Below are 12,570 nucleotides of genomic sequence, written 5' to 3'. Positions count from 1 at the left end.
ACCATCTTCCTCTGCACTGGATCAGAGCATGTCAGTCTACTACAAAACCTTTCGTTATTTAGGTCCTATTAAATATTTCCTTGTATTTGCAGACACTAGCCTGAAATAACTTTTTTTAAGCACAATGCATGTCTGCTTTTGTGTAAGCATTATGCTGACGAATACACTTGCCAAGAGAAAGTCCTTATTGACAGGAGAAGCACTTGGCAGCACAACAAAAAGGTTTGCGATTAGGAAAACTGTAAGTGAATAGGGTGCTTCAGAATGCCAAGGATTGCACTTATCTTTGTAGCCAGCAGTAGCACTCCTGTCTGGCTCATGAGTATTCGAACCGATTCTGTCCGTGGATTAAATTTGATTTTAAGGATTAGCTTTATTTGTCACATGTAGGTCGGACCATTCAGTAAAATGCATCATTCTGCATCAATAACCAACAGAGTCCGAGGGTGTGTTTGGGGGCAGCCCACAAATGCCGCCATCCTTCCGCCACCAACATCACATGCCCACAAGTTCCTAACCCTAATGTGTACATCTCCGGACTGTGGAGGCAGACGGGAGGACCTGGAGGAAACCCACGTGGTCGCAGGGAGAACGTACAAACAGCTTACCGACAGTGGCGCAATTGAACCTGGATCATTGCGCTGGAAAGCATTATGCTAACTGTAACGCTGCCATACCACTTCCCAGAAGATAAAAACTACAAAGTCCATCTCCATCAAAGCTCACAGTAACTGCATTATCAAAGTACATATATATTACCATATACTACCTTGAGATTCATCTTGTTGCAGGCATTCACAAGACAAAGAACTCCAACAGAATCAATGAAAAACCACTGACAAACAGCCAATGTGCAAAAGAAGACAAACTCTGCAAATAAAAATAAATAATACTGAGAACATGAGTTGTAGTGTCCTTGAAAGTGAGTCCATAGGTTGTGGTGTCAGTTTTGAGTTGGGGTGAGTACTATTCACACCATCTTGCAGGCGGTCCTGGAGAACTTTGAGCCAAGGGAAGATGGGCACTGGGAGAAGACCCTAATCAATTCAACAGCAAGCTCTCATAAGTAGCAAGGTAATAATCACCAGCGATGCTGAGTGAGGCATTCAAGATTCAGATCAAAACAGCCTTGTTTACATTAACACCAACACAACTGAGGGTGTGCTGGGGGCTGCCTGCAGATGTCACCACACATTCCAGCGTGGCCACGATGCTCAACAGAACAACACAGAACACAAGTTTGGCCCATTGAGTCTGCTCTGCCATTCAGTCATGGCTGATCCATTGTTTTCCCCCTCCCTGGCCTTCTCCCTGGAATCTTTGATGCTGTGGCCATCCAAGAGCCTATCAATCTCTGCCTTATATACACCCAATGACCTGGTCTCCATAGCCCAGTCTCCATCTCCTGTGGTAATAAATTCCACAAAGATGGACAAACAACCAATATGCAAAAGACAACAAATTGTACAAATCCAGAAAAAAACCAATGACAGTAATAAATAATACAGAGAACTCCGTGAAAGTGAGCTCATAGGTTGTGGAATTTAACTCACTTAATCAGCTATTTAGAGTTATTTAATCAGTTGTGCAGCTTATTGCCCAAGCTAAACTCTAGGACTAGCACAGGAATGGGAAGTTTTAAGCAGCAACAAAGGATTCTGCCAATGCTGGACATTTAGATCAACACCCACTCCCACATAGGTCACTATATACAACCCCGAGATTCATTTTCTTGCAGGCATTCACAGTAGAACAACAAAATACAACAGAATCAATGTAAAACTACACACAAAGATTGATAAGCAACTAATTTGCAGAGGAAGAGAAGCTGCAAATACAAAATAAAAATAATAGTAATAAATAAGAGAACATGAGATGTAGAGTCCTTGAAAATGAGTCCACAGGTTGTGGAATCAGTTCAGACTTGGGGTGAGTAAAATTATCCATGTTGGTTCAGAAGCCTGAGAGCTGAAGGATAATTACTGTTCCTGAACCTGTGATGTAGGAACTAAGGCTCCTGACCCTCTCCCCGATGGCAGCAGTGAGAAAAGAGCATGGCCTAGATGGTACATAATTTGGGTTCATGAATGATTAGTAAAAGATAGGTTGTTCAGTCAGCACGGACAGAGTGGGCTGAAAGGCCTGTTGCTATGATGCATCTCTGTAAATCTCGCTATAGAAACTTTAATTGTGGTATTTGTAACATATCCTGAAGACCACATTAAGAACAAAAATATCTCACTAAATTAAATAGTTCTATCCATGCAGTTCCCAGGTACACAAGGCTATAACCTTAAGTGAAGCAACACAGTGGGGCCTGGGGGGATTTCACAGTTCAAAGTAATTATTTTTGCCAAGCCACTGCCTATTAATCATTTATAAAAAAACTACACTTGTCCAACACCCCAGAATCAAAAGTCAGGTTTAGTTTCACTGACTGTCATGAAATTGGTTGCCTTGCAGCAGCAGTACAAGGCAATACATAAACATGACTATAAGTCACAATAATAAAGCTAGAAAAATTATATAACTAAAACAGTAAGGTGGTAATCACGAGTTCGTGGACTGTTCAGAAATCAGCGGCCGAGGTCAGAGTTCATCCAGCAAATGTTGAAGTTGCTTAGTCAGTCCTGTGCTTATTGCAAAGCTAAAATCCAGACTGGTTCAATCTTTACAAAGGAGTGGAAAGTTACAAGTAGTTTCACTAACACAAGAGATTCTGCAGATGCTGGAAACCAGAGCAACACACACAAAATCCTGGAGGAACTCAGCAGGCCCATGGAAATGAATAAACAGTTGACATTTCAGTCAGAGACCCTTCACATGATAATTCTGAGCAGTCCCAATCAAGAGTCTTGGGCTGAAACGTTGACTGCTTATTCTCCTCCACAGAACTTGACCAACCTGCTAAGTTCCTCTGGATTTCCAGCATCTGCAGAATCCCTTGAGTTTATACTTCATTCAGAGTTGTATCAGGGGAAGAGATTATCAGTGATCAGAGGAAGTGGTTCTAGTTTGAGTTATGGTGTGCAAATATCCCACTGATTGCAGGAAACTTCAGACCCACCACTGCTCCACATGATTGGGCATTCAGGATGGTACTGAAAACCTCATGGCTGTGCATCAGGAGAACACAGAAACCCCACGTATCAGCAGAACGGGGTATATCACTCCATAAATACCCATTCAGCCCACCAATTACCGCCTACCCCGTTGGCAGAAGAATCCATAATCCTCTACTTTCTGAGGAGGTTGAAGACAGCGAGATTTCAGACATCCAGTGACAGTCACATCATTCTGCAGATGCACAGAAGAGAGTATACTGACCAGCTGCATCAGTGCCTGGTAGAGAAACTGCATTTCAGCCTTCAGTAAGGCTCTACAACGGGTAAAAATGCATCAAGGACAAATATACAGAAAGAGTATTCGGAGCAAGAAGGCTGCGAGTGAACTGCTGATTTTTCAGAGCGAAGGGAGTTTTTTTTTTAACTACTCAGGTTAAAGAGAGGTGAGACTGCGCAGGCGCGTGACGTCAGCCAGTGGAGGGAGAAAGGTTTAAAAAGAAGGCAGCCGTATCCAGTGGGCAGCAGAGTGACAGGGCTTTGGCTCAACGGGCTCAAGCAGTAACGAGGTGACATAGGAAGAATGTGTGCGAGGCCCATTTTCTGTGCTCAGTGTCAGATGTGGGGGGTCCTGGAGTCTCCCAGCCTCCCTGACGGCCCTATCTGCACCAGGTGTGTCGAGCTGCAGCTCCTGAGGGACCGAGATAGGGAAGTGGAGATGTGACTCGATGACCTTCATCTGGTCAGAGAGAGCGGTGAAGTGATAGAGAGGAGTTACAGACAGGTGGTCACTCCGGGGCCGCGGGGGACAGAGAAATGGGTCACAGTCAGGAGAGGGAAGGGGAAGAGTCAGGTACTAGAGAGTACCCCTGTGGCTGTACCTCTTGACAATAAGTACTCCTGTTTGAGTACTGTTGGGGGGGACAGCCTACCTGGGGGCAGTGACAGTGGCTGTGCCTCTGACTCAGAGTCTGGCCCTGTGGCTCAGAAGGGTAGGGAAAGGAAGAGGAAGGCAGTAGTGTTAGGGGACTCTGTAGTCAGGGGTTCAGACTGGTGATTCTGTGGATGCAGGAAAGAAATTCAGATGGTAGTTTGCCTCCCAGGTGCCAGGGTCCAGGATGTTTCAAATCGTGTCCAAGATATTCTGCGATGGGAGGGAGAACAGCCAGAGGTGGTGGTACATATTGGTACCAATGACATAGGTAGGAAAAGGGAAGAGGTCCTGAAAAAAGACTGCAGGAAGTTAGGAAGGAAGTTGAGAAGCAGGACCACAAAGGTAGTAATCTTGGGATTGCTGCCTGTGCCATGTGACAGAGAGTGTAGGAATAGAGTGAGGTGGAGGATGAATGCGTGGCTGAGGGATTGGAGCAGGGGGCAGGGATTCAGATTTCTGGATCATTGGGACCTCTTTTGGGGCAGGTGTGACCTATACAAAAAGGACAGGTTGCACTTGAATCCCAGGGGTACCAATATCCTGGCAGGGAGGTTTGCTAAGGCTACTGGGGAGAGTTCCAACTAGAATTGTTGGAGGGTGGTAACCGAACTGAAATGACTGGGGAAGAGGCGGTTGGCTCACAAGCAGAGAAAGCTTGCAGACAGTGTGAGAGGGAGGATAGGCAGGTGATAGAGAAAGGACGCGCTCAGACCGAAGGCTTGAGATGTGTCTATTTTAACGCAAGGGGTATTGTGAACAAAGTGGATGAGCTTAGAGCATGGATCAGTACTTGGAGATATGATGTAGTGGCCATTACAGAGACTTGGATGGCTCAGGGACAGGAATGGTTACTTCAAGGGCTGGGTTTTAGATGTTTCAGAAAGGAAAGGGAGGGAGGCAAAAGAGGTGGGGCATGGCACTGTTGATCAGAGAACCTGTCACTGCTGCAGAAAAGGTGGACGCCATGAAGGAAATGTCTACGGAGTCTCTGTGGGTGGAGGTCAGGAACAGGAAGGGGTCAATAACTCTACTGGGTGTTCTTTTATAGGCCGCCCAATAGTAACAGGGATATCGAGGAGCAGATAGGGAAACAGATCCTGGAAAGGTGTAATAATAATAAAGTAGTCGCGATGGGAGATTTTAATTTGCCAAATATCGATTGGCATCTCCCTAGAGCAAGGGGTTTGGATGGGGTGGAGTTTGTTAGGTGTGTTCAGGAAGGTTTCTTGAAACATTATGTAGATAAGCCCACAAGAGGAGAGGCTGTACTTGATTTGGTATTGGGAAATGAACCTGGTCAGGTGTCAGATCTCTCAGTGGAGGAGCATTTTGGAGATAGTGATCATAATTCTATCTCCTTTACAATAGCATTGAAGAGAGATAGGAACAGACAAATTAGAAAAGCACTTAATTGGAGTAATGGGAATTATGAGGCTCTCAGGCAGGAAATTGAAGGCTTAAATTGGAAACAGATGTTCTCAGGGAAAAGTACAGAAGAAATGTGGTAAATATTCAGGGGATATTTGTGTAGAGTTCTGTTTAGGTATGTTCCAATGAGACAGGGAAGTTATGGTAGGGTACAGGATCTGTGGTGTTCAAAGGCTGTAATAAATCTGGTCAAGAATAATAAGCTGCAGCTCCTGAGGGACCGAGTTAGGGAACTGGAGCTCCTGCTCGATGACCTTCGCCTGGTCAGGGAGAGTGAGGAGGTGATAGAGAGGAGTTACAGGCAGGTGGTCACTCCGGGGCCACGGGAGGCAGATAGGTGGGTCACGATCAGGAAGGGGAAGAGGCAGGTACTAGAGAGTACCCTGGTGGCTGTACCCCTTGACAATAAATACTCATGTTTGAGTACTGTTGGGGGGGACAGCCTTCCTGGTGGAAGTGACAGTGGCCGAGCCTCCGGCACAGAGGACGACCCTGTAGCTCAGAAGGGTAGGGATAGAAGAAAGAGGACCATAGTAATAGGGGACTCGATAGTCAGGGGTTCAGAGAGGCGGTTCTGTGGAGGTGATCGGGTGTCCCGGATGGTAATTTGCCTCCCTGGTGCCAGGGTTCGGGACGTTTTTGATCGTGTCCAAGATATCCTGAAGTGGGAGGGTGAGGAGCCAGAGGTTGTGGTACATGTAGGTACCAATGACATAGGTAGGAAAGGGGAAGAGGTCCTGAAACGAGAGTATAGGGGGTTAGGAAGGCAGTTAAGAAGAAGGACCGCAAAGGTAGTAATCTCGGGATTACTGCCTGTGCCACGCGACTGTGAGAGTAGGAATAGAATTAGGTGGAGGATGAATGCGTGGCTGTGGGATTGGAGCAGGGGGCAGGGATTCAAGTTTCTGGATCATTAGGACCTCTTCTGGGGCAGGCGTGACCTGTTCAAGAAGGACGGGTTACACTTGAATCCTGGGGGGACCAATATCCTAGCGGGGAGGTTTGCTAGGGCTACAGGGCAAACTTTAAACTAGTAAGATGGGGGGGGGGGTCAGGAATCAATTTGAGGAAACCATGGGAGAGGAGGTTAGTTCACCAGTATAGCAAGTAAATAGACAGTGTGTGAGGGAGGAAAGGCAGGTGATGGAGAAGGGATGCGCTCAGCCCGAAGATGTAGGGGAGAAGAAAGAAAAGGATAATAAATTTGAATGCATTGTTAGGGATGAAAAGAGAGGAGGGGGTGGAGAGTATCTTAAGTGTATCTATTTTAATGCTAGGAGCATTGTAAGAAAGGTAGATGAGCTTAAAGCGTGGATTGATACCTGAAATTATGATGTTGTAGCTATTAGTGAAACATGGTTGCAGGAAGGGTGTGATTGGCAACTAAATATTCCTGGATTTAGTTGCTTCAGGTGTGATAGAGTAGGAGGGGCCAGAGGAGGAGGTGTTGCATTGCTTGTCCGAGAAAATCTTATGGCGGTGCTTTGGAAGGATAGATTAGAGAGCTCCTCTAGGGAGGCCATTTGGGTGGAATTGAGGAATGGGAAAGGTGTAGTAACACTGATAGGAGTGTATTATAGGCCACCTAATGGGGAGCGTGAGTTGGAAGAGCAAATGTGTAAGGAGATAGCAGATATTTGTAGAAAACACAAGGTGGTGATTGTGGGAGATTTTAATTTTCCACACGTAGACTGGGAAGCTCATTCTGTAAAAGGGCTGGATGGTTTAGAGTTTGTGAAATGTGTGCAGGATAGTTTTTTGCAACAATACATAGAAGTACCGACTAGAGATGGAGCAGTGTTGGATCCTGTTAGGGAATGCGATAGGTCAGCTGACAGATGTATGTGTTGGGGAGCACTTCGGGTCCAGTGATCACAATAGCATTAGCTTCAATATAATTATGGAGAAGGACAGGACAGGACCTAGAGTTGAGATTTTTGATTGCAGAAAGGCTAACTTTGAGGAGATGCGAAGGGATTTAGAGAGAGTGGATTGGGTCAAGTTGTTTTATGGGAAGGATGTAATAGAGAAATGGAGGTCATTTAAGGATGAAATTATGAGGGTACAGAATCTTTATGTTCCTGTTAGGTTGAAAGGAAAGGTTAAAGGTTTGAAAGCACCATGGTTTTCAAGGGATAGTAGAAATTTGGTTCGGAAAAAGAGAGATGTCTACAATAGATATAAGCAGCATGGAGTAAAGGAATTGCTCGAGGAATATAAAGAATGTAAAAGGAATCTTAAGAAAGAGATTAGAAAAGCTAAAAGAAGATACGAGGTTGGTTTGGCAAATAAGGTGAAAGTAAATCCGAAAGGTTTCTACAGTTGTATTAAAAGCAAGAGGATAGTGAGGGATAAAATTGGCCCCTTAGAGAATCAGAGTGGTCAGCTATGTGTGGAGCCGAGGGAGATGGGAGAGATTTTGAACGATTTCCTCTCTTCGGTATTCACTAAGAAGGATATTGAATTGTGTAAGGTGTGGGAAACAAGTAAGGAAGTTATGGAACCTATGACAATTAAAGAGGTGGAAGTACTGGCGCTTTTAAGAAATTTTAAAGTGGATAAATCTCCGGGTCCTGACAGGATATTCCCCAGGACCTTGAGGGAAGTTTGTGTAGAGATAGCAGGAGCTCTGACGGAGATCTTTAAGATGTCATTAGAAACGGGGATTGTGCCGGAGGATTGGCATATTGCTCATGTGGTTCCATTGTTTAAAAAGGGTTCTAGAAGTAAGCCTAGCAATTATAGACCTGTCAGTTTGACATCGGTGGTGGGTAAATTAATGGGAAGTATTCTTAGAGATAGTATTAATAATTATCTGGATAGACAGGATCTGATTAGGAGTAGCCAGCATCAATTTGTGCGTGGAAGGTCATGTTTGACAAACCTTATTGAATTTTTTGAAGAAGTTACGAGGAATGTTGATGAGGGTAAGGCAGTGGATGTAGTCTATATGGACTTCAGCAAAGCCTTTGACAAAGTTCCACATGGAAGGTTAGTTAAGAAGGTTCAGTCGTTAGGTATTAATGCTGGAGTAATAAAATGGATTCAACAGTGGCTAGATGGGAGTTGCCAGAGAGTAGTGGTGGATAATTGTTTATTGGGATGGAGGCCAGTGACTAGCGGGGTGCCTCAGGGATCTGTTTTGGGCCCAATGTTGTCTGTAATATACATAAATGATCTGGATGATAGGGTGGTAAATTGGATTAGTAAGTATACCGATGATACTAAGGTAGAAGGTGTTGTGGATAATGAGGTGGGTTTTCAAAGCTTGCAGGGAGATTTATGCCGGTTAGAAGAATGGGCTGAACGTTGGCAGATGGAGTTTAATGCTGAGAAATGTGAGGTTCTACATTTTGGCAGGAATAATCCAAATAGAACATTCAGGGTAAATGGTAGGGCATTGAGGAATGCAGAGGAACAGAGAGATCTAGGAATAACAGTGCATAGTTCCCTGAAGGTGGAGTCTCATGTAGATAGGGTGGTGAAGAAGGCTTTTGGAACGCTGGCCTTTATAAATCAAAGCACTGAGTACAGAAGTTGGAATGTAATGTTAAAATTGTACAAGGCATTGGTAAGGCCAAATTTAGAATATTGTGTGCAGTTCTGGTCACTGAATTATAGGAAAGATATCAATAAATTAGAGAGAGTGCAGAGACGATTTACTAGGATGTTACCTGGGTTTCAGCACTTAAGTTACAGAGAAAGGTTGAACAAGTTAGGTCTCTATTCATTGGAGCGTAGAAGGTTGAGGGGGGGATTTGATCGAGGTATTTAAAATTTTGAGAGGGATAGATAGAGATGACGTGAATAGGCTGTTTCCATTGAGAGTAGGGGAGATTCAAACGAGAGGACATGATTTGAGAGTTAGGGGGCAAAAGTTTAAGGGAAACACGAGGGGGTATTTCTTTACTCAGAGTGATAGCTGTGTGGAATGAGCTTCCTGTAGAAGTAGTAGAGGCCAGTTCAGTTGTGTCATTTAAGGAAAAATTGGATAGGTATATGGACAGGAAAGGAGTGGAGGGTTATGGGCTGAGTGCGGGACTAGGTGAGATTAAGAGTTCGGCACGGACTAGGAGGGCCGAGATGGCCTGTTTCCGTGCTGTGATTGTTATATGGTTATATGGTCAAGAAGAAAAGCTTACAAAAGGTTCAGAGAGCTAGGTAATGTTAGAGATCTGGAAGATTATAAGGCTACTAGGAAGGAGCTTAATAAGGAAATTAGGAGAGCCAGAAGGCGCCATGAGAAGGCCTTGACGGGCAGGATTAAGGAAAACCCCAAGGATTCTACAAGAATGTGAAGAGCAAGAGGATAAGACGTGAAAGAATAGGACCTATCAAATGTGACAGTGGGAAAGTGTGTATGGAACCGGAAGAAATAGCAGAAGTAGTTAATGAATACCTTACTTCAGTATTCACTATGGAAAAGGATCTTAGTGATTGTCTGGGACCCTTACTCTTGGTGATTTTTATAAATGATCTGGATGAGGAAGTGAAGGGATGGGTTAGTAAGTCTGCTGATGACACAGAGGTTGGGGGTGTTGTGGATAGTGTGGAGGGCTGTCAGAGGTTACAGCAGGACATTGATAGGATGTAAAACTGGGCTGAGAAGTGGCAGATGGAGTTCAACCCAGATAAGTGTGAAGTGGTTCATTTTGGCAGGTCAAATATGATGGCAGAATACAGTATTAATGGTAAGACTCTTGGCAGTGTGGAGGATCAGAGGGATCTTGGGGTCCGAGTCCATAAGACTCTCAAAGCAGCTGCGCAGGTTGACTCTATGATTAAGGAAGTGTATGGTGTATTGGCCTTCATCAATCGTAGAATTGAGTTCAAGAGCCGAGAGGTAATGTTGTAACTATATAGGACCCTGGTCAGACCCCACTTGGAGTACTGTGCTCAGTTCTGGTTGCCTCACTACAGGAAGGATGTGGAATCCATAGAAAGGGTGCAGAGGAGATTTACAAGGATGTTGCCTGGATTGGGGAGCACGCCTTATGAGAATAGGTTGAGTGAACTCGACCTTTTCTCCCTGGAGCGACGGAGGATGAGAAGTGATCTGATAGGGGAGAGGCATCGATCGTGTGGATAGTCAGAGGCTTTTTCCCAGGGCTGAAATGGTTGCTACAAGAGGACACAGGTTTAAGGTGCTGGGGAGTAGCTACAGAGGAGATGTCAGACGTAAGTTTTTTACTCAGAGAGTGCTGAGTGCGTGGAATGGGCTGCCGGCGACAGTGGTGGAGGCAGATACGATAGAGTCTTTGAAGAGGCTTTTAGATAGGTACATGGAGCTTAGTAAAATAGAAGGCTCTAGGTAAGCCTAGTAATTTCTAAGATAGGGACATGTTCGGCACAACTTTGTGGGCCGAAGGGCCTGTATTGTGGTTTTCTATGTTTCCGTGTTTCTATGAAAGGTGCTGGAAAAAGCCCAGTAACATCATGAGTGATCCCACCCACCCTACTCGTTGATTATTTGTCCCACTCCCTCCAGGGAAGAGGCTATGAGGTATCTACGCCAGGACCCGCAGACTCAAAAGAAGTTACTTTCCCCAAGCAGTAAGGCTGATCAATACTTCCACCCACTAACTCCACCATTAATTTATTACTTCCTGTCAGTCACTTTACGTACATCCATATATGCATATAAGTTATCTTATGTTTTATATTTATTGTTTCTTACTTTTATTATTGTATTCTTTACCTTTTGTATTTTTTGTGCTGCATCTGATCTGGAGTCACAATTATCTCGTTTTCCCTACAGTTGTATACAGGCAATGACATTAAACAATCTTAACTCCCCACATTTGCTTCAGAGGCCATGAAAACAGAACAGAAGCAAACAACACACACAAAATGCTGGTGGAACGCAGCAGGCCAGGCAGCATCTATAACAGAGAAGCTCTGTCGACATTTCGGGCTGAGAATTTTGTGTGTGTTGCTTGAATTTCTAGCATCTGCAGATTTCCTCGTGTTTGCCAGAAGCAAAAAGTATCTTTTAAGTCATCTAGTCAACTCATATCCAGTGTGTGGGCCAGCCAGAGAAGATCATGAGGTAGGAATGTGGCAAGTACAACATATTCACAAGCAAGCTAGAAGGTACACAAGATTACGTTGCATAAAACACCCCAAGCAAGAGACATGATCCACCTTCCACGATGAAATATTATGTGACCACAAGGTGGCGGCAAGGAGCCTAAATTATAACTATCAATGTGACGTGGATTTTTAAATAATGAATAGTCAATCTAGAATAATTAATACACAAACTTCAAAGTTCAAAGTACTTTATTATCAAAATATATATGCCTTATCGAACCTTGAGATTCATTTTCTTACAGGCAGCTACAAACCAAGGAAACCCAATAGAACCTATTAAAAAAGATCGTCAAACACCCAAATGTGTAGAATAAAAACAAAAATTGTCCAAACAATAAAAGTAAGCAGATCGCATTCAGAACTGAAGTTCTCAAAAGTGAACTTCTGACAGCGCAGAGATGAGTTAACCTCGCGCAGGAGCAAGTTGAAGTTCAGTGCAGAGTTGAGTGACTGAACCAGCCCATCCTGCAGCTCTGCCTGGACACCCTGGCCAATTTCAATCTGGCCTGGAGCTTAAACTGTTCAAACCTCAGGCCATTCCTTACTCTGGGACCCGGGCCCTGCCGCTTTGAAATGCTCTCGCCATATTTAACATTCTCACAACTCACTTTCAAAGACTCTTTATCTCAATTTCTCCATATTTATTTATAATGTTGTTTCTTCTTCTTGCATTTGCATCCTGGTTGAACACCCCAGTTGGGTGGTCTTTCAGTAATTCTGTTATAGTTACTGCCCGATGCATTTGCTGAATGTGCCTGCAGGAAAATGAAGCTCACCGTTCTATATGGTGACACACATGTACTTCCATAATAAAATTTACTTTGAACTTTAACCCATTTAATAAAGCTGTTTAATCCTTACCGGACACTTCACAAATTCGGACCAGAGCACTTTGAGAGGCCTGTAACAGAATAAAGAGTTAAAATAGATTTTTTTAAAATTTAAAAATGGAATTCAAGTCACTTCAAGTTTATTGCCATGTATACCAGTACAGCGATGTACAGTATGAGGCTCGGGTATAGTGAGGAACGGGTATGAGGGATGGGTACAGTA

At 44.1% G+C, this 12,570-nt stretch overlaps 1 protein-coding gene across 2 annotated transcripts in view; it reads right to left on the bottom strand.

Annotated features, from left to right (window-relative positions):
• Nucleotides 1-12,570, bottom strand: part of ndst2a (N-deacetylase/N-sulfotransferase (heparan glucosaminyl) 2a) — a 501,430-nt gene that overhangs the window by 377,423 nt on the left and 111,437 nt on the right. For both annotated transcript variants that reach the window (XM_059946764.1, XM_059946765.1), the window contains exon 2: nt 12,379-12,418. The gene's annotated coding sequence lies outside the window, so the exon portion shown is untranslated. The remainder of the gene's footprint in view (nt 1-12,378; nt 12,419-12,570) is intronic.

Source organism: Hypanus sabinus, chromosome 21, assembly GCF_030144855.1.
Source record: "Hypanus sabinus isolate sHypSab1 chromosome 21, sHypSab1.hap1, whole genome shotgun sequence".
NCBI classification, from domain to species: domain Eukaryota; kingdom Metazoa; phylum Chordata; class Chondrichthyes; order Myliobatiformes; family Dasyatidae; genus Hypanus; species Hypanus sabinus.
The sequence above is the reverse complement of the archived record's forward strand: the minus strand, read 5'-3'. Positions and strand labels throughout refer to the sequence as shown.